The following is a 26,697-nucleotide window of genomic DNA, read 5'->3' as shown; positions in this document are numbered from 1 at the left end:
CTTGATCTTAGAGAGGTTAAGTGATTTACTCAAGGTTGCCCAGTAAATCAGAGGTAGAGGTAGGAAGTGAAACAGGATCATGACTGCAAATGACATCCTTTAACCTTCGGAGGTGCTACTGTGTGTAAATAAAGGCCTGACCTTGCTAGCCTTACTCATGTGAGCAGTCTCTGAATTAATGGAATGACTTGCATGAGAAAGGGCTGCAATGTCGGCCTTTTTAGGCCTTTTCTTCTGAAGCATTTAATATTTCCCAAGAGGTGTTGTTGGCTTCACCTCATACCAAAGTGTCTTATAGCAACAATGACAACAGCAACAGAAATCTGTTTCATGTTTTCCCCCTAGTACGCTAAAGTCAAGATCCAATGCAAGAGCCCTCTGTCTGGGTAGGCGCTAAGCCACTGGGACCTGGAGCCACTTGGCATTTCTTGGAAGTGGGCTCTGACTTCTGTGCTTTTCTCCTTCACAGGGAAAGGAGAGATTTTGTGTCATGATATGGACCTAGAGATTCCTCAGCTGGTAGAAAAAAAAAAAATGTGGTCCATATTTCTTCAGCAATAGCTTGGCTCTCCCCCAGTTTCAGCAATCACAGAGACTAATATGTAAGAAAGACCACATTAAAACTATGATGTAAAAATATGTCTTTAATAAAAGGAAAGGAGAGTTCCAAAACTTTCTTCTTTCTCTGCAGAAAAAGTGTTCCTAGCTACAAGCCACTTTTTGCCTATTTAAATGTGTGTGCTTCTTATTCCCCTTTAGCAGCTTTCCAATGAATGAAGAGGTAGATGACAGAACGACACCAGGAGTAAATTAGGTGAGTTATATAAATGCAAAATAACGAGCAGATTTCAACGTTAACACACGCGGCAGAGATTTCTCCTGCAAGAAAGAAATGAGGGAACCTACAGCATCTGAAGAGAAATCAGCTGAGTGAACTCCACTGCCTGCTCCAGCGTGCAGAGATGTGAAACTGCCACATACAGTGAAAGTGGAAGCGACTACTGAAACCTGCAAAAGCAACAATTCCCTGAAGCTTGAACTTCTGCGATAAAGGGAAAGAGATCATTAACTGTGAGTGGGGATAGCTCGCGGAGGAGGAAAAAAACCCACCCTTTAACTCTGGAGTTTTTAAAAGTGCCCTTGTTTGTTTTCTTGGCAGGGGAACGGAGCATTTGGCACCCATCCTTGGAAGGTGGCCCGGCTGTAAAAATGCTGGGGTTGGCCCTTTCCATGCTGTTGCTAAGCCGATGGCCCAATAGCCGGCTGGGGCCCTCCAAACCCCACCCCGCGCTCCGGCCGGATCCAGGCTGTATTAAAAGCCTCTCTTCTCCCACTTGCTAATAATAATTTTTTTATTTTTTTTAAGCCAAAGAAGTGCCGAGTTTATGCAAGCAAAACCGACCCGGCTCATGCCAAGAGGAGCTGGAGAGCAGCAGCCCGTGCCCCACGCCTGCTCTGCGAAGCCCCGCGGGGATGGGGCTGCGGTGCCCGGCTCCTGTCTGACTCGTTCTGCTCCCCTCCTGTTCCCTGCCTGCACAGCCGCAAGGTATAGGGCAGAACTGAAGGCTTTTTTTTTTCTTCCCCCCACTCCCTTTTTCTTTTTTAATAACTTTATCAACTCTGAACCCCAGAATGATTTGTGCATTTTGCTCTCCCTGCGCTTTTACTCTCGGTTAGAATTTGGATACTTTCCATTTCTCAGTTTAAAAACTCTTTTTTTCCCCCCTTTTTTCTTTTCCTTTTTTTTTTTTTTTTTCGTGGTTGTTAGTGGTTTTGCATAAAAGGGCATTGTTAACTCTTTCACAGTCCATTTGGAAAAGGGCTCTCTTGGCTCAGCTGTTACAGGCGTTTCTGGAAGAGCAAAATAAAGTGCTGGGTTTCAAAAACGTAGGCTGAAAAGAAGAGCAGTGATGGAAAAGATTTAAATTGAAACTGCTACTGTAGGAAAAGCAGAGCTAGGAGAGCAGAGCGCCTATTATTTATTTACAAGAGCCCTGCCAGTGCTGCATTAGACAAGGCCTCTCCAAGCTAATGCTCAGTAGATGCCCTCCAAGGGTGGCTGTGCCGGGTGCCCCGTGTTGATGGGCACCCCTCCCTATCTCAGTGCATGCACAGAGCATTGCTTTTGCATGCACAAAGGGGAGCGCGCGCTTTTCTGATGCCTAACTGTAAACGAAGCCAAAGCTGCACCTTTGTACTGAGGCTGGCTTAAGTGTGGTGCCTGTGGGGGACCGGGATGTCCCTGACATAGCATGGACTCACAAAACACATGGGAAGAGCCAGGGAAATTTTCACTGGGAGTCATGAAAAGTGGAGGATTAATTTTCCCTTTTGTCCATAGAGATAAGAGGCTGGGAAGTTGGCATCTGTCATTTAAAGCCTTTTTCCTCTTCATCAACAGTTGCAGCTGCAGAAAGTGGGTCCAGCCCGGCTGCCGCGGGAGGCTGAGCTGCACGCATGTGTGCGCTCACACTGCCGGGAAGAGCTCGCCCAGCTGAAGTCCTTGAGCTTTGAGTGAATGCTAGAAACTGAGATGACTTAAATATTTGGCAGCAGCTAGGATAAGTTATCTTTTTTCTTTAAAAAAATAACATGTTATGCAATCAGCTTTTATTATATTTATGGGTATTTATTCTTTCTGTAGATGATAAAATAATCTCGGTGGAACCAATAGGAATGTAAATTTAAAAATTCAGGCTATTGGAGAATTAAATGACACAACATTTCTTGTAAAAGTTCTAAAAGCACACACAAAAAAAACCCTTCCTATATTTGCACATCCTGTGGTAATTAGCACATGAATATTTTCCATTTTTAGTCTTCGAAAAAATACTTTTAGAATGGTTGAAACAAGTGCATATTTTTCCAGCATCCAGCACTGCCTTTTCGTATGATTGCTGCTCTTAAATACTTGTATGCACAGTTGTATGCATGTTTGTTGTGCCTGTTAGTTCAGTTTGGTAGAACAAATGGAGAAAACTAAAATATGGATTTTTAGCCACTACAATGTTCCCTGCAGACAGGGCTTTTTGTACTGCCATAGAAATGCAGCAGCTCAGAGGAAGAACACAGCATGTAATTCTACATACATCACAGCCCTTTTTTATTACTCTTACCACATCAGCTGAATGGAGAATTATGAAAACTATGTCCCCGATTCTGTAAAGATTTTAAAAAGAGGCTTAACTTTGGACATACAGGTAACTTCAAAGGGAATTAAGTGAAAATACAAGATGTGAGTGGTTCATGACAGGCAGATGCATTAGAGAGAATGATCTACACAAAACTTGATCCAGAAGCTCAGGAATTACATTAATTGACCTTTGTGAGCTAAACAAAAGCTCACTGGAAATTATGTTCAGAAGCTCAAAGTATTTTGAAAAAATAAAACCCAATGAAATGAATATTCATATTATGGAGTGTCCTCTGACTTGTCTGTAGGCAAGGGGACTGGCTCTGCAGAAGGGCGTGGGAGTATTGTCGTTGATTTTACTGAAGCCAGAATTTTGCCCAAAACACTTACTCTTCTCCTGGCTCTAAGTTTTTTTTTATTAACTCTGACATTGTTTCCTGCATCTATGCTGTCACATTGCATGGGGTGCAAAACCATTCTAAAATTAACAACGGACTTGAGCTGCAGAGCACGGCTCATTGATTAAACCTCTGAATCCATCTCGACAAAGTTTGATTAGATGTTTGATTCAAGCCTACTGTATAGACACATCTCTTTGTACATTCACAATTTTGTTGGCACACCTGTTGTGGCCTGGTTGGGAAATTTTGTGCATGTAGCAAATCCTGGTCTAATGGGGCAAACTAAGCATCGATTTTGTTTCACCATGTCGGAGCAAGCTATGTCAACTACTGCACATCACTTTGTGATCATGCTAAAGCCGCTCCGACAAAGAGCCACCTCAGCAAGCTGTCATTTTAATGTTTTATCCATTTTCTTTTTGTGTATGTGTGCTCCACATTACAGTGAAGCCTCATCTCTCCTGCCCACCGCCATAGGCTACAAGTCTGTTGCAAAACTCAAGTCTCAAACGTGTCACATACAATGAAAGAGAAAAATTCCACCCAAAACATTCTGATTGCTGGTGCTCATGCTGAAATCCCCTTCTGGTCAGGAAGAGGAAAAGACAAGCGCGACACTGGTTGTGACACCTGCATGGGTGCATTGCTAGACCTTTTGCAGCCGAGAGAATTTCCCTCCTTGTTTGCTGCAGGACACAGCACACCACCCCCATGTGCTTGCTGCAGTGGGAATCCTTACGTGCCTCCCTCCTGCAGCCAGACACAGGGTGCCTGTGTCCATTTATCCCCTCAAACTAAACTGAGCAGCTATATTGCAATACTGCAAATTAGAGGCCTTCTATATCATAATTTTAAAGCACTTTAGCTTGTTTTATCATTTAGCTCTTTATTCATCTAACTAGTTAGGATTTTTAAGATCTAATCTAGTTCCCATTAAGACACAGAGAAGAATTCCTCTCACTGTGAAGTGTTGTATTTTGGGAAGTCAAAACCTTTGGTGTCTGCCTGAGACATTTATATTTTACAGACTTTAACAACTCAGCCTATAGATTTTTCTTCATCAGTGGGGAAGTTTTATTCTTATCCCCATTTTACAGGATGAAATCTCTTATTCAGTGAAGTATGTGAGCATGTGCCAGTTTCAACAGAGCTGGTGGAATCTTTCCAGGATAGACTAAGTTTGCCAAAAGTGCAATTTGAAGTGGAAAACTATTCACAAATTCAGGTTGAATGTAACAAAGAGTTTTGTCAAAAATAAAACTGGGGGAATTTCTTTTCTCAGGAAAGTTTAAATGTTTCATATCAGTATTTTCAAAATAAACTATGTCATTCTGACCTTTTTAAAGCCAGTTACATTTCAAAATTAACCTTTTTTTGTTCATGACTTTTGCAAGTAATATAATAAAGGAAATATTAGAGTTCTTGCTATGGGAGCAAATTGTCACTACTTTAAATTTACTTTTGACATTTTGAAATTGAGGTTTTTTTTTCAGCTAGAGCTGTTTGTTGTTTAATTTTTGCTTTAAAAATGCAAACAAAATGCAAACTTCCATTCTAGATCAATCAAAGCAAGCTGAATTGACCCCAAATGAAACTCTGGGGAGATTTTATGCTTGTTGCACCAAAACATTAGGTGTTTTGGGGTCAACCCCACCTGATAATTTTTTTTTTTTTCCAGTTTGCCATTCAGCCACCAGACTGAAGGGAACACGTTCATACAGCTCCAACTCGAACAGCTTAACAGCCCTATTGTTCTCATTTGACTTCTGTGAAGCTACCGGTGCTGGAGTCAACCACGTGCCTTGGAGTCTCACTGAACAGGCGCCTAAACAAACAAGAGAAAGTCAAATGGGGAGACGGGCACAGCCCAGCTCCCAGCCCTGGCTTCCTGGCTCAAGACCCTTTTTATCCTCCAGGTTTGCCCTGCTGAGATCTCTACAACACATCAAGCTTATGGGGAAAGGGTGTGGGCTGAAAGGGGAATGATTTTGTTTGCAGCATTTGGCTTCGACACACTCGGGGTAGTGTGTAAGGTGGGTGGCATAGGAAAGGGGTGGTACATCAAACATGCCTGGGTGAATCTGGAACGGAGATCTGGGCAAAAATTTTCAGTAGTTCTTATGTTAGGCTATGTGCTTCTCCCTCTTATGAACATAATGTCCTGTAAGTAAAGGCCCAGGTCAATGCAGGTAGTTATTTAGACCTTGCCCATCTTCTCTCATCTCACAATGGCTTGTCTTTATAATGCAAAGTGATAAAAGTGAGTTAGAATAATTTTACAAGAATGAGTCTGTTAAGGAAAAAAAAAAAAAAGATACACATATACACATTTAAACACATACCTCTAAATAGCAAAATTAGGTTTTGAAGTTTCAAACGTTATGCTTTAAAAAACAAATCCCAACGAGCCAAAAGAGAAGGAAACATGATCCAAAGGATGCTTACTACACACCAAAATATTTTCCACCAAACTAAGTTTTATTAACTTCTCACTGCCATGTGATATGTATCTGCAGCTCATTCATACTGCCTTAATTTGTTGCTGCGTGTGACAAGTTGTAGTCAGATCTACCCTGACACACCGTGGGATGTGGAGTACACATATAGCATGCTAAGACAGTTGAAAACCAAAGACAAACAGCTCCAAAGAGAGAGGTGAGCAGCATGATCCAGCCTGTGTCCATGAGAGGGAGAGTATTTGAAATGGCACACCTACTTCCAAGTAGATGAATGCTGATTGCGTGCTATAGCTCGGAATGAGCAAGATAATTCAATCCAGTGTTCCCACAGATGTCTTTGTTTCTCTTCTTCCCTGTGTACTTGTTAATGCTCTTTGTAATGGCATTTTTAATTTTTTTTTCTGTCAATGTATAGTGAAAACCAGGGTGTTCAGACATGTAAAACCCATAGAAATGAGAAGGATGGAACAGCTTGCTTTCTGCTGGAGAAAGAGGTGAACCCAGAGGCTGCTGTGGTAACATGATGCTCCATGAGTGAAGACTTTCTGGTCCATGTGATGTTGGTAACAATACCAGCAATTCAAACCAAGGCAGTAGGCAGCTTGTGGTGGTGAGACAGTGAAGGTATGTTGGAGTCAGAAGCCCCCATCCTGCAGAGCTAGCTTTGTTTTTGACCAGCTTTGGGTCCCCCTTCTAAAGACGTGAAATATTTCTGGGCTACAGCTACAGGAGTTCAATTGTCCAGGATATGTCTGGTGACAGGATGAGTCCTTCATTGTCTGCAGGATCATGGAGAAGTTCCTGCCCAGGTAAAGCAATGCTAGCTACATTCAAATTACTAAAAAGTTTGGCAGGAAACAGGTGACATTTTGTCTTTTAGTGAATGAAGACATTAGTAATTATGACAATGAGCTAACATTGAAAGGGTCATTATAAAACCACAGAACAAAATACATCTTTGCTTCTTCTCTCAGGTATGGGGTTCATTAAACATGCAGCGTAGCCAGCTGGTCAAAAGAGGTGATTCTTCCCCTGTATTTAGTGCTGGTGCGGCCTCACCTTGAATATTGTGTGTGGTTCTGGGCTCCACAATATAAAAAGGATGTTAAGGTCTGTGAATGCATCCAGAGCAGGACAACAAAGCCGGTAAAAGGGCTGGGAGGCATGTCCTGTGGGGAGAGGCTGAAGAGACATGGGTTGTCTAGTCCAGAGAGAGGAGGCTGAGAGGCAGCCTCAGTGCTCTCTGCAGCTCCCTGAGGAGGGAAGGTGCAGAGGGAGGCCCCCTCCATTGGCCTTTGCTCCTTGATCACCGAGGGCAGGATGCTCTGGAACAGCACAAAGCTCTGCCAGGGGAGGTTCAGGCTGGACATTAGGAAAAAAAAAATCTGTTCTCTGACGGTGGTCAAACACTGGAACAGGCTTGCTAGTATGGTTGTTGCTGCCTCATACCTGTCAGTGTTCATGAGGCATTTGGTAAATGCCCTCAGTAACATGCTGTAAGCTTTAGTTAGCCCTGAGGTGGTCAGGCAGTTGGACTCAAAGAACTTTGTAGGTCCCTTCCAACAGAACTATTGTATTGTATTGTATTCTGTTCTGTTCTGTTCTGTTCTCTTTGTGTGCTCATCTATGTCTCTGGGGTCCTGGGATCCAGAGTTTTGGGGTATATCTCAGATATACCTAGAAAACTAATTGACAGTAACATAATGAAGGAGCATGTATTTAGGCCACAAAGGACAGTGAAACTCCAGGTAAACATGGCAGTAATTTGTAATAAACTCTTTCAAGCTTCAATTTGTGAAGACTCTGATTGTTTGACCAAGTGCAAGTTGCCTTCATTTAAGTCCCTTTGGGCTTAGCCTTATGAGAGTCTGGCAGAGAAATGGAGTGGTTTCAGTGATTATCCAAGTTTATCTTAAACTATTCTTAAAGCAGGATCTGTAGCATTGCACTGCCTTGCTCTGAGTAGCAGAAAGATGAACTGGGCAAGTGCTGCATCTGGTTAGTGTTTCTACAGACTGTGCACAACGATCACTCATCTAGAAAGAAACACTTTCCACTCTACGCGAACATCAGTGGAAATGCTGAGCATGTTTAGCACTGTTCTCTTTTTATCATAGAAAAGTGACATTCTCTATGGACCTACTCCAAAGCCCAATCGTGTCAATGAAAGGACTCCTATTGACTTCAGTGTGACTTGGATTGGTTCCTAAAAATGGGAACAAAGCAGCAGACTTCATAAATCTTCTGATGTGGTCCTTAAAGCAAGAATTCAGACCTCATGGGGCAAAGGTTTGTGATTAGAAAGATGATTTGGACTCTCTTCCTGACTGAACCATTCAGGTCTTACTGAAGTTTTCTTTGAGAAAAATCGTTTGCCAGTCAGCACGGGGTACAGTTAGTCTGTTAAATGCTACATTATACCTTTTATTTTTTATTATTGTGTGAGGATTGATTAAAATAATCAGTGACCCTGTGCTCAGGAACAAAAGAAAAAAAAGGCAAAGAAAAGCAAATGGAGCCATGGGGCTAAAATATGTTGTTGAGAAGTGGAACAATTGAAAGTGTGTGTTAGAGAGGAATTATCACAGCACTGTTGGCACTGAGGTGGCATTGAGAAGCCTTAAACTATCATAAAGCACATGCTGGTAGAATCTCATCCTGCACCTTTACTGTCATGCAGACTTTTTTTTTTTTTTTTTAATGTATGATCTTCCTGGCATGAGAGAAGAGGTGCACACTGATGGCCAGCTTCCCCCTCACAGGCAGCGCTCATCAGCAGTTGCTGCTTTCTGCAGTTCTTTGCCTAGACCTCCCATAGATAAGTTTTTTAAAGGGTAATTAGGAAATTAAGAGGAGTTGAACTTCTGTGTTCCTTTGGGCCATTGACAGAAAGCCCTTTTTATTCCCTCACCTGGTGGAAATGTCCTTTTCTTCTCTCCTTATAGACCTGTTGCGTGTCCTCCATAACTTAGTGTTGTGCCTAACCATGTTAAAACACGTGGGAAGGGAAAGTCTGCTCACTGTACGACTTTCTGTCATGACTTTCAGCCTTTGACTCACAAGCATAATTTGGTTTTATCACTCCAGAGTGCACTATAGATGCCTGGTTTGCAAGGCTCATAATGTGAACCATCATGTTACTGTGTGGAACCTCTTTTCCACACTGCTCTATATGTCAGTCAACCTTTTAACTTGATTAGGAGGTTAATTTGCATGGTACCGTGTGTATTCTTTTACTGGAATATATATACTATGAAATGTATGATGTAAGTTAATCCAAAGCTAAGGAGGCCAATAAAAGCTAGTTCCTTAAGGAGGAAGAAAAAAGAATACAGCTCAATGGAAGAAAGGCTTGGTAGGAATCCAGAGTCCTGACTCATTGTTAGCCTCAAGAGCGTCCTGACTAGCATCAACGTGTTCTGGAAGCAATGTGATTTTCCTACCGTATTAACAAAAAATAATAAAATGTAATGCTAAAACAATGGGACATACCAGAAAATTTCCACTGAGAAATGGTACCTCAGTAATATGCCTGTGGCAGAACAATTTCCATCCTGCTCACATAATCTGAGCATATGGCAAAGTTGCATGAGTTTGTGCTCGCTGAGAAAAAGTGAGCAGCTCTTTTAGGTGCTTAGACTATTCCTTCAATACCAAATGTTTCAGAAAACTAGTAAATAGAATACAAAATATATTTCTATTCTTGGGAGACACCCAGTCAAGAGGGAGCACTAGGAATGTACAGTGTAGCTGCAGAGGAGAATTCAGCCTTTATGGAAATCTGAAAAATACCTCCATGGCTTTCTACCCATGTTTCTCCATAAATGTAATCTCAAAAATATATACAATTTGGAAGTGATGGCGTCCTGGAAGCTTGGCTAGTGTGAGCTCACAGTTATCTTTTACTTGATCCTGTGAAATAAATTATATGCAGCAAATCCCCACTGCAGATAAATTCTTCTCCATCTGTTTTTTCTATAAGAAAAAAAAAAAAAAAAAAAGTAAAATTACTTTCATGCAACAATTGCACAAGCAAGTCATAAGCGTAAAGACAAAGGAGAAGAAAGTTAGAATATTTTCTGGTTTGATGCCAAAGATTTTTAAGATAAAAATTCTCTGAAAGTAACTGCAATAAACCAATTACGGTTGAGCTTGAACAATCCTCAAGTTAAATTAAATTCAATTTTACTTAAATATTTATTAGGAGCAAAAGAAAACATAAATGCAGAAAAAAAAAAGAACTTTATGTCTTAATTATCATCTTTATCCCACAATGTCTCCTACTCTGAAATGAGGTCATTGGATTTTAGTAACCCATCCAAGTGCAGTGCAAAATATATTTCAAGGCAGAACAAGAGTTCACATCTGAAAAGCAAAGGGGTTAACAAAAATATAAAACTGTGTGTGAGAGAAAGCTCTCAATGCCTAGGGAAGTATAGTTTTACCTGTGAGGAACAAAAAAGTTGGTCTGCATCCACTGCATGGACATAGACATAAACTAATCTCAGCAGGGGCTACACATGAACAAACAGCTAAAGCCTGATCAAATACAGGCTGAACTTAGCAGAAAAGCTCACAAATCAGAGTTGTATTTTCTCAATAAAAATAAAAATAAAAAATGTTAGATTTAAAAATAAAACAGGTACAATCTTGTAATTATATGAATCAATAATGTTTATAGCAAAAGCAACAGAACGTACTTAAAGAGTTATAATTATAGTTTGCAGGTCACTTAAATGCCTGGCTTGGACAGTCTGTAAAGAGAATATGGCCAAGCTCTATGGATAATAGCCTGAATAAATAAGGAAGTTGTAGAAGTATGGCTAATGAAAAATAAGCATTCTTATGGGGAAATGGAGAGTGACAGTAGGAATTAAGGTGATCCAGCGTCTCAGGTGTACCGTGGGAACAAGTACTGCAAACATTGTATGTGCTTTCCTGACTAGCTATGAAATCTGGAAAGGGTATAAAAAACAAATTGCTTGATGCTTACTTCAGTCCCTCTTGAATCACAGCATTTTATTTAGGAGTTAGTAGGCAGTGAAGATTTTTTCCACTTTTATATCTGTTTTGCTTTTCTGTCTCTGTTCAATGTCTATCAGAAGTGCTGTAACCCCACTCAAAATCCAAAACCCCAAAATGCATAAAGGCAAATAATCCAAATGTCAAACGTAACCATAAGCAATTAGTCAATCCATCAGAGCAAAAGCAATCAAACCACATCCTTTCTTTCCTCTCTGGAGACTCATGTACAGCTAATTATAACCCAACAAGAGCACTTTGAGGAAAAGGAAGAAAGGAAGAGCTGTGAATTTTGACCCCATTCTAGAAAACGACTGTCTCCAGGTGTTTTGGTGCAAGTGCTTCAGCTGGTGACATCCCAAAGTAAAAGTTCAGATGAAGAGCCCGAGTTACACCCAGAGATCAGCTGGAGCACGTTGCACCGCCTGCAGCGTGTATGAACACCTGTGAAGGCTATAACCCCAGCCTGCAACTTGCTGAGTGTTCCTGCTGTCTTTCAAGTGTATCTTCTGAATGGTTTTGCACTCAAGTCTGTGTTGTAATGGCCATGAAAAAATTGGATGAGGTTTTCTTCTGGTAATACAGGCAAGACCATCTCCAGCGGTTTGCAACATATTGGCACTGCACTTCCGAATGCCGCTCTCTCCAGAAGTGTGGGATAGTCCAAGCATGTTATCTCCCTGCAGCCCCTACTAAAGTGTGAAATCATAACTATGTTTCTGTGAGAAGTATTTAGGTAACAATTTTAGGGAAAAGACTTGGCTTTCTGTTGATTGTCTTGCACCAAGGACACTGCTGTAGAGTTCCTTGGTGCTGTGGCCTCAGTGTCTTCCTTGAGGCCTACCTCAGAGTTCCTTCTGCGAGGCCTACCTCGTGTCCTAGAGAACCTAACTTTAACTTCTAAGTATATTATTAAGAATGTGCTTTCCCAGGTGTAACTGTATTGTTATGAATCTACCTGAAATTGTCTTCTGCAAGTGTGCTGGCTTCCATTTGTAAGAAAGTTGTTCTGTCTGTACTTCTGGGCATTTCTTTTGTTCATTTGCTTTTGTCAGAGGCTAACAGTACACAAGTTGTTGTTTTCATGTGATCATTCTTGAAATTGCTTCATGCTCAGAGAAATGTGTAGGCGTTCTTTCTGTGTATTTTCTTTAAATAGTAAGTGAAAGCAGTAATACAAAAAAAAAAAAAAAATTCACTGTGAGATTCTGTGCCTTTTCTGCCATCTTCATCTTTCATTCATCTAATGAGCTTATTTTTACTTCTTATCTTTCAGTCCCCACTCTGTATTAACAAGTTCTCCCTTGATTTCATTGATTCTCCTTGCCCACGGTGGCCTTTTTTAATAATTTATTCAATATGTTTATTCTTCTGAAAGTGCAGGCTGCCAAGAGAGGTTGTAGAATTGTCATCATTGGCTCAAATAGACACCCATCTATTAGGGATTATTTAAGGATAAGAAAATCAATCCCTCTGTGATTCAAGAGGAGGAGGGGATGGATTAAATGACCTGGTAGAATAGCCCCCTCTAATTCAAATTATTCTCTCTTTTGTTTTTATTTTTTGTTGTTGTTCTAAATTCTTTTTGATCTCAATTTCCTAATTTTTTTAGATAATGTTCTCTTGTGTTCATATTCTTTGAAAGTGTGAAGAATTTGCATGAACCAATTTTTATTAGTTCCCTTGAGAATGTTAAAAACTTCAATTAGGTCACTGTGAAGTCTCTTTTCCAGAGTGAAATTCCTTAATCTTCCTTAATAACTTAAATCTTTGAAAACTGATGTTGTTCAGCAATGCATTTTCCTCAAAAGTAATTATATACCAGTTAAGTTGCTACATAACAGTCAGCTCTGTGTTATGCTCTAAATATAATCATTCTTTGGATTTTGTGGAGCCCATTAGCCCTGATGGGCTGGAAACACGACCGTCAGTACAGAGGTACAGTTTGGGGTATGATAGGAATTTCCCCTTTCCAAGAGGACAGCATTTTTCTTTTTGCACAGGAATATCTCATAGTGTAAACAGGTACCCTGGCTGTATTTCTTAGTAGATCTGCTCCATCATAATTTTAGGATTATTTTGACAACAATGAGCAAGTAAATCCATGAGGCAAATCTGGATTAACAGCCTGAGGAATGATGCAAGCTCTGTCTTTCATTTCATGTATGTATTATCATTTTTGCACTGTGTTTGCTATACTTACCAGTAGATTGCACCAGGTGGTGAAAGTTACAGAGGACTATTGGTCCATGTAGATTAAAACTTTCCTATCAGCTCTGTTCAGGTGAATCTGCCTGGAAATACACACAAAAAATGTGGATTGAAGACGGTGGGAAGCGATGAGGTGCAGGGACTAGAAAGTGACCTGGTGTTCCCTTGTTTGTCCTATATTCTCTCTGGTCTACACAATCTTAAAATGTTGGGGACTGAGGCAAAATTTCAAGGTGCAGACAGTCCCCAGCCTGAAAGACTGACATTGACTAGTGCCATTAAATAGTTTCCCTTGCTTTTTTAATCCTCTTTTTTTTGTTCACTGACTTTCAGGGTGTCTTCAAAACTTGTATTCATTTTATGGACAACAAGATGTGAATGTTTTGCAGTTATGCTGTGGGTATCACACTCAAGTGATAAGGGTTTCTGACTTGTTTCCATCTCAGCTTGGGTGATGCTCTTTAAGGGTACAAGATGATTTGTGCTGAAGTTACCATGATGATCCTTGTCCTCATTCCACACACAGTATATAAGGGTGGGTTTGGGGGGTGGGGAGAAGAAGAAAGAAAAAGATTGTCTTCAAATGGAAGTGGTTAAGTAAAGTAACTAAAATCAAGTGAGTTTTGTAAAGTAACCAAGGTAAACAGCTTCCTGCAAACACTCCTTAGTGTCACACCTTCTTTACCTTCTCTGCTTTCTCCTGATGTTTTTAGCCACTTTCTAGAGCACTGTCTATGTTAACAGTGGCACTTGTACAACTCAATTTTCCATTGCCATGGTGAGAACTCCTGCTGTTCCAGTCCTACTCTTTTGTCAAGTAACAGTTCTTTAATTATTCTGTAATAATTTCAGCAATATTTTCCCTAAATCCTATAGGCATTTTCTTGAGGGTATGCACTGGCTTGGCATTGACATTATGTATGTGTGACTTTGGCAAGGAAAAGATCTTTCTCATCTCCATTTGCTTTATTTCCTGCAAATCTCCATACACTTCATTTCTGTTTTGTAATCTGAGGTCACATTTCTGTACACACATTGGGTTTCAACAGCCTGATCATAGCAAAATCGGGATGTTTCCTGTTACCCTCACAGGAGCAGCCTTCTCTGTGTTCTCTCACAGATACACAAGGCACATACCTTACCTTTCTGTCTCCCTCAGCATCTCAAGAAGAAAAAGACATTAGGGGACAGGATGGAACTATAAGTGTCTCAACAACATCATTCTTACAGTGTAGCAACCTCTAAGGAAACTTGATTGGGATCCCTCTGAGGCAGGAAGCCATCTCTTGCACCAACAGTTGTCCATTCAGGCGTGGTCAGGGTCACCCTCTGATGAATGCTTGCTAAGTATTGGGGGACAAATTTAAAGCTAATGCAAGGCATGTCTCCGGGACAGTGTCCTCTGACTTCATTTTGTGTCATATCAGGCTTCAAGTATTACATTGTGTTGTGATGCCAGGATATTTTTAATGTCCTAGAGACTGAAAGCAACAAAAAAAAAATGTTTTGTCTCTTGGCTGGAGGATTTGCTCATGTTTGTTCCAGTCTAATTTAACTCCAGTTGAATTCAGAGCATCCTGTTTCTAGACTCAGCTTAACCTTGGGACATACATATTCTGATATATCTGTTTACTTCAAATACCATGCTTTAGCAAAACAGTCAGTGCTTGTAATAACTAAATAGCTGCTTCCTTACAACACCCACTAAAAGACACTGCAAGAAAAAGAGCTCAGATTCACAAGATACAAAAACAAAACAAAACAAAAACTTGCCAAATTATGAGTTTTAAAATTTACATGACATTCTTTGTTAAAATCAACAGTAATCAAGTTCAAAGCGGGAATAGAAGACCAATGGCACTCATATAACACTGAAAAATGCAAACCACTTAAGAGGCTATTGTATAACAGTGTAGTAAAGTTTCTGGCACTAATAGTCATGTTATTTAGATAAATACGGACACATTTGTGTGTATATATGGCACGTGTGCACCCCAGCCATTATTCAGCTCTAATGATGCCAGAGTTCTATTGAAGAGAATATCAGTTGGAAATGGTGCCTGGAAATATAATGTTTTCCTCCTTTGGGGGTGAAAGGAAAGGAGAGCACTGGGCTACGGAACACAGTGACTGGGCTTACGTTAGGAAAGCCTATGTTCCTATATGTTCCTGCTTCTGTTTTCTTATTGTGAAGGAAATAAAATGGGAGAAGGAAGGGGGGGGCAGTGTGTGAAGACAAGATCTTTCCTATAGACGTGTCTTGATTGCTGGACTTAGAGTTTCAGGGTTATGATCATTTCATGGAACTCTTTTAGCTGAGAAAACAAAGACTCCTAAAATTAATACAGCATTTGTACAGTTAGTACAATCTTCCTTTAGTAGGAATAGACATCCAACATTTTAGCAAGGAAGAGACAAACGTGTTGGTATGTAAATCTGATTTATTTTTTTTTCCCCAGAAAGCCAGAATGCCATCACTGCGGATTTCCTGCCCCGTCTCTCCTGAAGTGGGGCTGTATCCATTCCACTGCCCCCACACACAAGGAACAAGATCTCAGACACATCTAGTGATGGTTACCAGAATACACAGGATAGCTTTAGCATAGCAGAAACTAAATGCAATGGGTAATGTGGAGACCATGAATGTGTATATATTTATATATATAGGGTATATATATTTAGCTCTGATCTTAAGTGGCTGACAAGTCCTTTCTTTCAGATTTCCCTTATATCTAGGAGGTGGCACAAGGACTAAAAGTGGCAAACCTGCAGGATTCACAGCTTTCAGGGGATGTAACTTTGACTCACCAAAGTCAAGGCAAGTGCTGATTTGGGATGGAGGAGGTTCAACACACACAGTGTCAGCTGGCCCCTAGCAGTCAGCCTGCTGGATGAAGTCAGCTATGGTTTTGTGTGCGAGCTGTGGTGCTATCTGTCCTCAGGACTAAGGTGTAGTTGTCCTCTATGCAAAGCTACTATCAGCAGCTTTTGGGACCTCCAGATCTGATACTGAACGGTCGTGGCTAGGCTGTGGAACAACATGGTAGAGCTTGTTTATAATAATATTTGAAAAATAAAAAAAGGCTTGTTGTGCTTGTCATCGTATCGCAGTGTTCCTGATTATGTGTTACATACTGAAGCTATTTAACACACATTAACAACCTACAACTCACAATGCTTTATAAAGCCAGCCAGTATCTCGATTCTTATTTTGCAATATTTACACTTGAATTTTTATGGGACACAAGTTGATTTCCCAACCAAAGTTTGTTGAATGGATGTTTGCGATGGACAATCATATCAGCATGTGTGCTCACACGGAGCACAAGCATTTCGGTGCCTCCCAGCAAACAATACACACACTGAACTCCAAGTGACCCAGTTGTCTTTGCTAATCGTTCGCTGATTACTGGCTAATCAGTGCCTTGTTTAGAGCTACTAAGCCAAAACCACTCTCCGCTATGCTGCACTTGGAAAGTGGGATGGATTTTTTGGTCGTTGTCGTTTCTGTGCTAGTAGAGGTGGACGATAAAATGCTGCCTTGTGCAGAGCCCCGCAGCTTTAGGTAGCTCAGGAGTGGTGTCTGGGTGCAGACTTCCATGGGCATTGTTTAAATGTGAACTTATCTTTTGTTACTGGATTTTTGTGCAGGCAAGAGAAGGGAGCTGTAAACCTTCCTGTGATACCTGCTCCAATAAGACGATCCCTTTTGGCAGTGTGCTGTATGCTTCAGCAAACAAAGTGAGTCTCTTCAGAGCTAACGTTATCCTTGTCCTTGGGCAGAGGAGTACAGACAATGGGTTAGTCTTTTTGCCACCATGTTTATTAAATGGTTTATCAGCTATACAGGGTTAAATTTCACCCTGGGGATTTTTAGGATGGACGTTCTGGTCAAACTTACCTTGTTGTCAAACAAGTGCCTGTAGTTTTAGAACAGGAAATAGAGCCATTTTTTTGTGTTTTACAACAGTTCTTATGATGAAGGACACACTCGTGGCATGCCTTGTTCCAGAGCCTTGCTGATCTGAAAAAGCCCTGCCCTGAGTGTAAGAACCAGTGAATTAGTGCAAGCCCACCAGTTTCTACTTCTAGAAGCTCTGTTTTGCTGTTGATACATTATGATCTAATAAGTACAATTTTAATGAACATGAAGTATATTTTTCATGTTGTATTTTTTCTATTTTCTCTTCATTTGTTAATTTGCTAATTTGCCACAAGAATAATCCATGTTGAAAAGCGGAATGTTTTGTTCTACAAATCCCCAGGCTAGCTAATCTGTGTCATTCATACATTAACTTTTAACTTCTTTAAGTCTACATGGAAAGGCTTCTGAACACAGCTGAAAATGAGTTTAATATATCACTTTATTAAAAATATTATACCTTCTGATCTCACTAGCAGTTTCTGTTCATTTGAGGTGCAGGACAGGAATTGCAAGGTAAGAAATGAGACTTATTAGCAGTGCTATTGAATATGAATAAGGCTATCAGCTTTCATTTTCTTCTCCCTCACCAGTATGCATGAAAAAGCGAAGTGTTCTGTACAGATATATGAGAGTAAAAGGTATATGTTTGAAATACAATCAACACTGGCGGAAAACACCGTGGGCTCTCTAATATCTTAAATTCTATAAGCTGTGGATTTCCATGGACCAAAGAGAATGAAAAATGGGACTGGCCCCAAAAATCTGCAGACTTCTAAACTAGCTGGCACTCTGGTTGGGCTGTCAGCTATAAACTTGGACACATTTGTTCACACGTATCATAAACAGAGGGTATAAAATAACAGGGCTGAACTTTGTTTAAGAAACTTGCTATTAGAAATATGCCAGGACATCACAGTAAAAGGCAAAATTTCTCAAAATTTATGGGGTTTAAAATTTCCTCTCAAAGTTAAAAGTAGGCTTGTGTTTTCTTTTTTGCCTGACCCTCATCACCTTTCCAGTGAGAGGGAGCCAATTCATGAAGGAAGTTGGCTTTTCCTAAAGGCAGATTTGAAATTTCGTGCAATATGTTACAATTTCCTAGTTTTTCTCCATGCCAAGAACTCTTTCCATTAATTTTCCCAGAAAAACAAAACATGCAAGGTACATAGTCTTCAAAATGTTGAAGACAATTCAGCTACAAATGTTTGCAACATTCAGCCCTGGTTTTTAAAGCAAACATTTATCAGGGAGGAGATGTCTCTGCTTGGGAGTAGAAAGACCAAGATACCCAAGCCCCTTGCTCTCCTTTCTGACCACCCTCTGGCATCCCAAAGAAATCACTGCACCCCTCTCCCCTTTGCCTTTCCTAAAGTGGGAGATTAGAGGCTGGTTTCTCTCTGTTTATTGTTATGGTGCCTTGCACTTCATAGGCCCAACTGCCACTATTTTATACATATTTTAATGCCCTTCAAGAAGTATTTGGTATTTATACTTCCAAATCACTGAACAGAAAACTGGACTGGAAGGGCCACACTTTGAACAGAAACCTGCTGTAGAAGAGAAACCTGCTCAGTCATCTGCGAAGTACTAGGAGATATGTAACTCTTTCCCTTTTTCTCATAATGCTTTTTTTCCTAAGCTTTTGTCCGGTTTTGGTTTTGCTCTTTGTACTTTCCAGAAGGCTTGATGTAATATTTGCAGTCCACTTTTAATCCTTCCTTCTTGGTAGATGAATCTCCTTCTTCCTTTGTTGTTAGAAGCACTTTTTCTCCCTGGTCCTGGGAATTCATCTATTCGTTTCATCTTCAATCTGCAATGCCGAGCAGATTGTTTGATAGCGCAGGGTGACACACATGCTTTTTAAAACAACTGTTGTCTTTATTCTTCTGGCAGCAAATGCCACTGCTGTCAAATAAAGTAAAATTGACTCCCACAGGAAAGCTTAAAGAGTCAGAGATGCCATTGCAAATTCTGGCATAGGCTGTTTGGAAACCTTTTTCTTGTTGTTTGGCAGGACGTGTGCTCAGTCCCTGAACACGCTGCTCAGAAGCTGTTACAAAATATAGAAGACAATAAATACTAAGCAAGTTAAATTTTTATCTGCTTTGAGAGATAGGAGTCTGAATGTCTAAGACACTAGAATTCATTTGACAAGAACAAGAGCTCTCGTGGCAGTATTGTAAATGAAAAGCTGTTAGGCAGGCAGTACCTTCCCCAATGTCATGTTTTTCTTAGAACTGGGGCATATATTACACACAAATTTGAGATTATCTCTAACAATTATCTAAAATTAACTGTGGTTTTATAATGAAAAACATTAAGAGAGGGATCTGATAAGAGGTGGGCCTATTTATAATACTGGCTATGAGGAAAAAAATGTTTGCTGCTCTGAGAGAAACCAAAACGCACCATGTGTCAGAGCATAAAAGAACATTAGCTTCCTTTCCTTTACTCATTAGCAGCAGCGCTGGGAGTTTATCATATCTAATGGTGGTTAACAGAGAAGAGCCAACTCCAAGAAGTGCTCCCATTTCTGTGTTCCTTTCAGCGCTGTGTCAGTCTCTCTCGTAACATCTCTGCTCTTACAGAGCTTGCACACACTGTGTGTTGTAACACATTGCCACTCTGAGCACTCCCAGCTGCTTTTCTACCCACACCATGTCGGGAAGAGGCCCCAGCTTGGGCAACCAAAGCAAGTTCACCTCTGTTTGGTGCTGCACCATCTCCAGCCCCATGTGCACCTTGAGTTTGATCGCCATGGAGTTGCTCTGGCTGTGCCCTGCGGGCATCTCATGGGAGCATCCTCATGCCACAGCCATTATCTCTCTTCAAGCAACATGCCTTCAATGTCAAACCTCTGTAGCTGAGAGCATTAGCTCCTGAAGAGCCCCGGGGCCGTGCAGAGGCTCCTTTTTCCAAATCACACCCTATATTACAGGCCAGAAAAGCAGTCTCCAAAGAGATGCTGTGGTTTCTCTTTTGGCTTTTTGCACGACTTGGACTGCACAGAGCTGATTTCAGGGACTTGGTTCACAAACAAGGGAGCACAATGAGGAACCTCTGAAAGCTCTGATTACTAAGCCCATCTGAAATTTGGTAGTTTCATTTTGTGGAGTTTCTACAAGCACACTAGTTCTTGCCTTCCCTTAACTTGAGTTTGAAAGAACCCAAAGCCTGAGTGAGACTCACAACATTCATAGCATCTCACCTAAAATTCACATGTTAAATAAATACATACTAAACATTAATACAAGTCATTCCAGGGTTAGCCTTATTTGCCTGAAAGGTCAACAGTTTTCTGACAAACCTTCCAATGAACCTATCACAGCTTCTGATTTGAAGGAGCCACAGGAACCAGGTGGATTTTGTTGTGGGCCATTTTCCATAGTTCCACTTATCAGTCATGTGAGCATGGGTAATTATTTTCACCTCGTGTTTGCTAGCGCTGATTTACTTTGCATTTGACTGGTCTTTAAAAAAGAAAATCTTTAATCTAAACCAAACAACCTTAATGCAACCAAATGTTTGGATGAAGAAAGGGCAAATGTCTATGTGTTTGTGAAAGCAGCACCAATAAAAATAACACAGACATCATCTGGTATCATAATGCCTAAAGGCAATAACCTAAAATATAGAATAATGAGAATAACTTAAAGAGGTACATCACTGCAAGGTTGAGAGAGGTTTCACTGTCTCTTCAGGATACTGATTTTGACTGATGGAGAGGTTTACAAAACTTAGACACAATTTCTACAAAAGGTTGGTAAATCTGCCTGCTTATTTATTTATTTATTTATTCATTCATTTTTTACAGAACAACTCATAACTTTGAGAAATTTCCACATGAGAAATGTTTTCTCAGCTGCTAAGGCTAATTAGGAAATACAAAGATTGGTTTTGTTATATTTTCCTCTGAATAGAAGTGAAGTTATTTCATGCAATTTTTTACACAACTCCGCTGTGTGATGGGCTGCATACAGAGTAGTTTATTTATACCACTTTATCTCACACCTGTTTGGATACTGGCTGTTTTATGGTATTTAAACATACTATTTCTTGCCAATTGCTTTATCTCCACAGTTCCTGCTTTTGCTGCAAATGTTTCTTATTAACTCTAAAAGAAACATCAATTGCTCCCTGAGCATTATTAGCGAGGACAAAAATAACATAATTGTTAGTTACTTCCAACATGTTATCACTGCAGACCTATAAAACAGACATTCTTTCAAAATACTGTAGGGGCTCTTTTACTCTGCTGAAAATAAATAATACATGTTTTAAGCACTTGTTATTTCACAGGAATTTTGTTTTTAAGTGGAAAAAAAACCCTGATCAAAAAATCAGCAAGTCTCACTGCTGCATGGCATGCTTTTCTGAGCTGTTTCATTGTGCCGTGCCTGAACACACCTCTCCAGCTGCCAGAGCCCCAATGTGGGATACAATGTTGGTCAAAGACCCACAACAGGGGCACATGAGATTGTTCACGTAGAAAATGTGTTGTCCCACAGGGATGCCTTCCTTTGGCGTGAGTATTTCTCTTTGTAGCCTCAGGATCATGGTTCTGATGGTAGCGATGCTTAACCCTGCAGGTCGGTGAGGGCTACCCCTCTGCACGTGCTGTCAGGGGGTTCAGCAGCATCCAGAACCCAAGGATTATTAAAAGACTTTCATGCCACAAAGTCCCTCTGAGGTAGAACGGCATTGTCCATTCTTCAGAGGTAGAATGAATCCAAAGTGATTGCTTGAAATCAAGTGGGTGGATATTTATCATTGGCAAGGAGGCCACACTCACGCTCATACTTCATATAGGTCCCAGAGCCATGTGCTGAGGATACCAGGCCAATGGCCCTGTATTCCTAAATACCTGTCCTTTAGGCAGCATGTTCCTGGGACAGGGGCTCCTTACTGCCTTTATCGACTCCTGTCAGCTCAGCCTGGGCTGCAATTGAACATTCATCATCTCTTACTTCCCCACAAATCTGTAACATATTGTTATATGAATGGCCAGATAGGTACAAGACAAGGGGGAAAGAAGTGCTGAAGTATATGTCCATGACTGAGAGGGTCTGAATACCTACCTCAGTGCATTTATTTGCCTAGTGCAAGCCCTTATTTCATTACAAGTGTCAGGCAAATAACCTCGATCACAGATGGGACACAACAGGACTGCCTCGAGAGAGGAGTTAGCTTTCAAAGCAAACTGCTCCAACCAGGCAGCCTCGCTCCATTCCTCATTTCTGAAGCAGGTTCTTTCATCCGTAGCCAGAGCACACACCACCCTCCATCCTTCTTACTTGGGTGGTGTTTTTACTGGAGGCATTGCTGGATCTGAGCTTCGTGCTATCCTGCCTTACTGCTACTGCTTAAAACCTGTCCGACTTGAAGACACGTGTCAATACTGCATTTAGAGCGCAGCAAATCATCTCTTTTTCTTTATAATCAAAATAATGAAATTTTGTACAAGCTAAATATCTGGCTATGGAGGTAGCCCCACATGAGCTGTCAGAATGAAACTTGAGACCTACCATGCCAATTAGGGAGCTTTACAACAAAAAGTAGAATTTCCAAAGGGCAGAATTTCTAACTCAGACTTGCCTTCAGTGATCCTCAAGGGTTGGAGTTTAGCTCTGAAACCACAAACTAAATAGGGCTGTTTGTTGGCTGGGTATTTTTGTCATTTCCTTTAGGCTTTGCTGTATCAACATGAAGCTCAAAAAGCTCAATTTGCATTTACACTCAGGTGCATTTGCACTGCCCTTTGTCAAAACAAACAAACAAACAACAAACCAGTTTTTCAAAGCTCATTCCCTACAAGCTTAATGAGAGGTTTCTTGCACTGAAACATCTGGTTTTAGTCACTGCTGGTTGGAGGATACTGACAATTCCCGTGTTCTTAAAATTCAGGGAAAGTGGTGTTAATCCTGGGCCTGGGGAACTAGCATGATTCTAGCCAAAATAGCTCTTGCAACTGTAATCATTCACTGCTTTAGATATTTTATGGGGCATCAGAAAATGGATTCCTTCTTATACAACGACTTCTTAAACTAACATTGAGACTTTTGCGTAAGTGAGAAGAAGGCTCAAAATCTGTGCAAATTAAACAGAGATGTGTGACTGATGAACCACATACCAACCAGCAGTGCCTGATTGCATTAGCTTTATTAATTTCTGTAATGCATACCATACAGTAGAGGCTTCATCTTCAAGGAAAACTTTCAGGAGGTTGGCAGAGGAGAATTTACAAATTAAGTTGGCTTGGCTTAAATGTGGTCTGAGCTATCTGCATAGCATGACATGGCATGGTGCCTCTGCTCAAAACTTCTGGAGAAAGGTACTTTCAGGCACAATGTGTGAATGTGCTGCTGTTTGTAAGACCAGACCTTTAAATCACACTTCAGTCATGAACGTTTTCCAAGTACTTTCCAACAATATATCACATCGCTCAACAGTTTAAGTCTGTCTGACAGAAGACTGTGTAAACTAGTAGCAAGTTAAATAGGCCACAGGCATGGGCCAGTGATACAGACCCATCATCTTTCCATGGTTCAAGTTAAAATCTACTTTCTCAGACTTTCATAATGTTTTAATATCTTTTTTTCTTTCTTGAATTCGTTAGTGTTAGGGAAGAGTGAGCTAAGTTAGATGTGGAAATCCTAACTGTCATTTTTACTAAGTCACTTCCAAGCCTGGAGGAGCACATATGGTCTGCTTCCATTTGTGTATACTATACACATAATCTCCTGAAAACAGTAATTCTTAGGAGGTTTTGGCCAAGAGGGTCTGAAATTCCTTAAGATTTCACTGCAATTGAACACAACCCTTGTCTTAATTAAGTCTCTCATCTGAACCTCAAAATGCAGACTAACCCTAAATTGAATCCATCTCCAGGCATGAACATCTTTCTCACCACTCCATATTTTATGCTCTATTTATTGTTGTCTATTTTTATTCTTTTGTCAGGACAGCCTTGTCCAGTTCTTAGATGTGAACAAGTTGTTCACCTCTGGCTTACAGGTGTTGCTCATTGCAGCAAGCAATATATATAAATCAGGGAAAAGAAATTCAGTGTGAGAGTTTTTATGTTCTTTACCATCACACTGAATATGTGAATCCTGCTTTAGTGTTTTCATCATTCTACTCAGTTACTGGAATTATTTATCTACAGCCAGAACTATAGTTCTTGTTTTACTATATAATGCTTAAAAATCCTTAACAAATGTTAAAACAGAAACAAATTGTTTTATCTATTTCACTTCTCATAATAAAATTGCAGTTTCCTGCAGTAAGACAGAACTAGAAATAAACAAGGACCCATCACAGATGCTCACCAGCCTCATATTTTCATCAGCACGCTGCAGAAAGCAAAAGCAGTTAATAGAAACCTGGGTGTAATTATTTACCGAGTGGTTTGCAGCACATCCGTGCCCACTGTGTTTGTAAACTGGCCAACATTTTGACTCACATAGGGGAAACATGCGAAATGCTGGATATCTGTCACACAAAAACTCCAGTGTAAATAAATAAAGCTACGTAGGACGTCTCCCACAGTCCGCACCACATCACAACTGCTCTTACACAAGACATCTGTAGGCACAGCAGAGATATCAGCGTACCGTCCGCATCTCCATCATCCTTTTATCACAAGGCTGGCGAGAGCTCTCTCTCCTCTTTGTAGACATGTAACGAGGCCAATGCAAAGCTGTCTGCCCAGCTCCAGCTGATGAAGCAGAGGAAGAAATCACCCTCCTCAGAGGTGCAGAAGCTCACCCTGTAACACGCCAGCCCAGCAGGTTTGCAGCCCTGCACCTCGGCCAGCCCCATGCCCCACATCTTGCTGCGCACCAGGCGGTGGGAACGGTTCACTCCTGCAGCACCATGTTCATGAATCCATCTCTTTGGAGAGTGGATGGAGAGAGGAGGTACCTGCCTTGACAGAGAGGTGCTGGGTGTGTGTACCTTGAGGAGCAATGAAAACCATTCCGCTAAGCCCCTGCCGATACTGGGAGCCATGAATCCCATTGAGGAGTCCTGTTGGTGGCAATGAAGCTTGAACAGCCACTTGCCTCTGAATACTGCAACACACAAACAGGCAGTTCTTGTGTGGCCTTCTCCTGGGCTGGTCCTGCTCAGAGCTGGCTGTTTCAACAAGCAAAATTCATTTTGGAGAGGGAATAAGGGCCGGGTTCAAGAGCCGTTAGAGTCAATGGTGTGAAATACTGCTAGCCATTGCGGCAGAGATAGCTCACGCCGCTGAGAAATCGTTCCCTCCTGTCCAAAACTCTTTGGCTCACATATTGTAAGCAATGTTTCAAAAGCTTCACATACTTTTGGAACGTGTTCTCGAGTTTGGTAGGTGAACTGCTGGGAATTTGTTTCTAATGTAGGTAATTTAAACCAACTATTCAAATATGTGACCTTTAAAAATACTGGAGAATTTTTGACATATTTCAGATCTCTGATAAGTCTGTACTTTAAAAAAGAAAAAAGCTAAGAAAATGTCTCTTGCTGTTTCTGTTTATAAATTGAGATTAAGGGGGAAAAAATAAACAAACTTGTCTACTTATTTCCTTAGCTGACATACCAGTTTTGGTCAGTGAAAGAAAATGGACTTCCAAACAAACTCATGACCTGTTTTGTTTTTGAAGGGGGAATTCCCTGGGGAATAATATTTTCCAAAGCCTGCTGCAGACAAGGTATGTGCTTTATCTCTTTAATGCTGGTTGTTGTGATGCTCTGAGAAGAGCAATTGCAAGCTACACTGCAGCTTCACAAAGTTGTACTTTAACAAACCAATGACTACTAGTGAAACACTTGGAAAAAGTTTTACAAATGCATTAATTATTAGCTGTGTATTTTTCATTCAGTAATTTTCTCCCTGACCTCATTGATATTTGGGTAAATTAGTTAATTCTGTTGAAGCCTGTGGAGTTACTTTTGTTTATGTAAACTGTGAGGAAAATTTTCTTCAGGAAAAAAAACAACACCAAAACGCATTTTAAAAGCATAGTTACTAAAAGACCTTTGTCTCTATTAAAGTCTACTTTTTGGTCCTGTATGCTTTTAAACTTGCTAAGAACCAGATTCGAAATTCAGATCAGAGCAGTACATCAGTTTCCAATTGATTGTTTTACAGACATTTAAAAGGAAGTATGTTATCAATATAGATGATAATCTCAATCAAAATATTCAGTGAATGCTAATGTTATTCTTTTCTCATTTAAATAGAAAGATCAAGCCAAGACCCTGCTTTCTGAAAAAAAAAAAAAAGAAAAAAGAAAAAAAAAAACAGCTCAGTTGAATGAACAACTCTTTAATGGTTTTGTTATTTTCTTATTAGTTTTTTTTCATGTGGAAATCAGATGTGATTTCATGTCCTCCTCTAAGATCAGTGCTTGGAACGAGATCATTGCAGCCTCATGTACACCTAGACCTGAAACATTAAAACGTTCAGAAAAAGAAGTGATTTAAAATGATCTTTCTTGACCTCCTTTAATGAAAGAACTAGTGAAACTAATGAACTATTGAAAGAACTCTTTTAATATATAC

The 26,697-nt window shown here is 40.4% G+C and overlaps 1 long non-coding RNA gene across 7 annotated transcripts in view; it reads left to right on the top strand.

Annotated features, from left to right (window-relative positions):
* LOC118172504 overlaps positions 1-26,129 on the top strand; it is a 47,602-nt gene extending 21,473 nt beyond the window's left edge. The window contains exons 3-11 of one of the 7 annotated variants that reach the window (XR_004753731.1): positions 1,367-1,546; positions 2,402-5,450; positions 6,409-6,617; positions 6,968-7,741; positions 8,111-8,282; positions 16,878-17,026; positions 18,582-18,749; positions 20,853-20,910; positions 24,435-26,129. This is a non-coding gene — a long non-coding RNA (uncharacterized LOC118172504). Of the gene's footprint in view, positions 1-1,366; positions 1,547-2,401; positions 5,451-6,408; positions 6,618-6,967; positions 7,742-8,110; positions 8,283-16,877; positions 17,027-18,581; positions 21,436-24,434 lie in introns of those variants that run through there. The other 6 variants (XR_004753730.1, XR_004753735.1, XR_004753732.1 and 3 more) reach the window with 6 other exon arrangements.
* Positions 26,130-26,697: the final 568 nt, after the last annotated feature.

This window comes from Oxyura jamaicensis, chromosome 11 (genome assembly GCF_011077185.1).
Source record: "Oxyura jamaicensis isolate SHBP4307 breed ruddy duck chromosome 11, BPBGC_Ojam_1.0, whole genome shotgun sequence".
Lineage (NCBI taxonomy): Eukaryota > Metazoa > Chordata > Aves > Anseriformes > Anatidae > Oxyura > Oxyura jamaicensis.
This window is presented reverse-complemented; position numbering and strand designations above follow the sequence as displayed.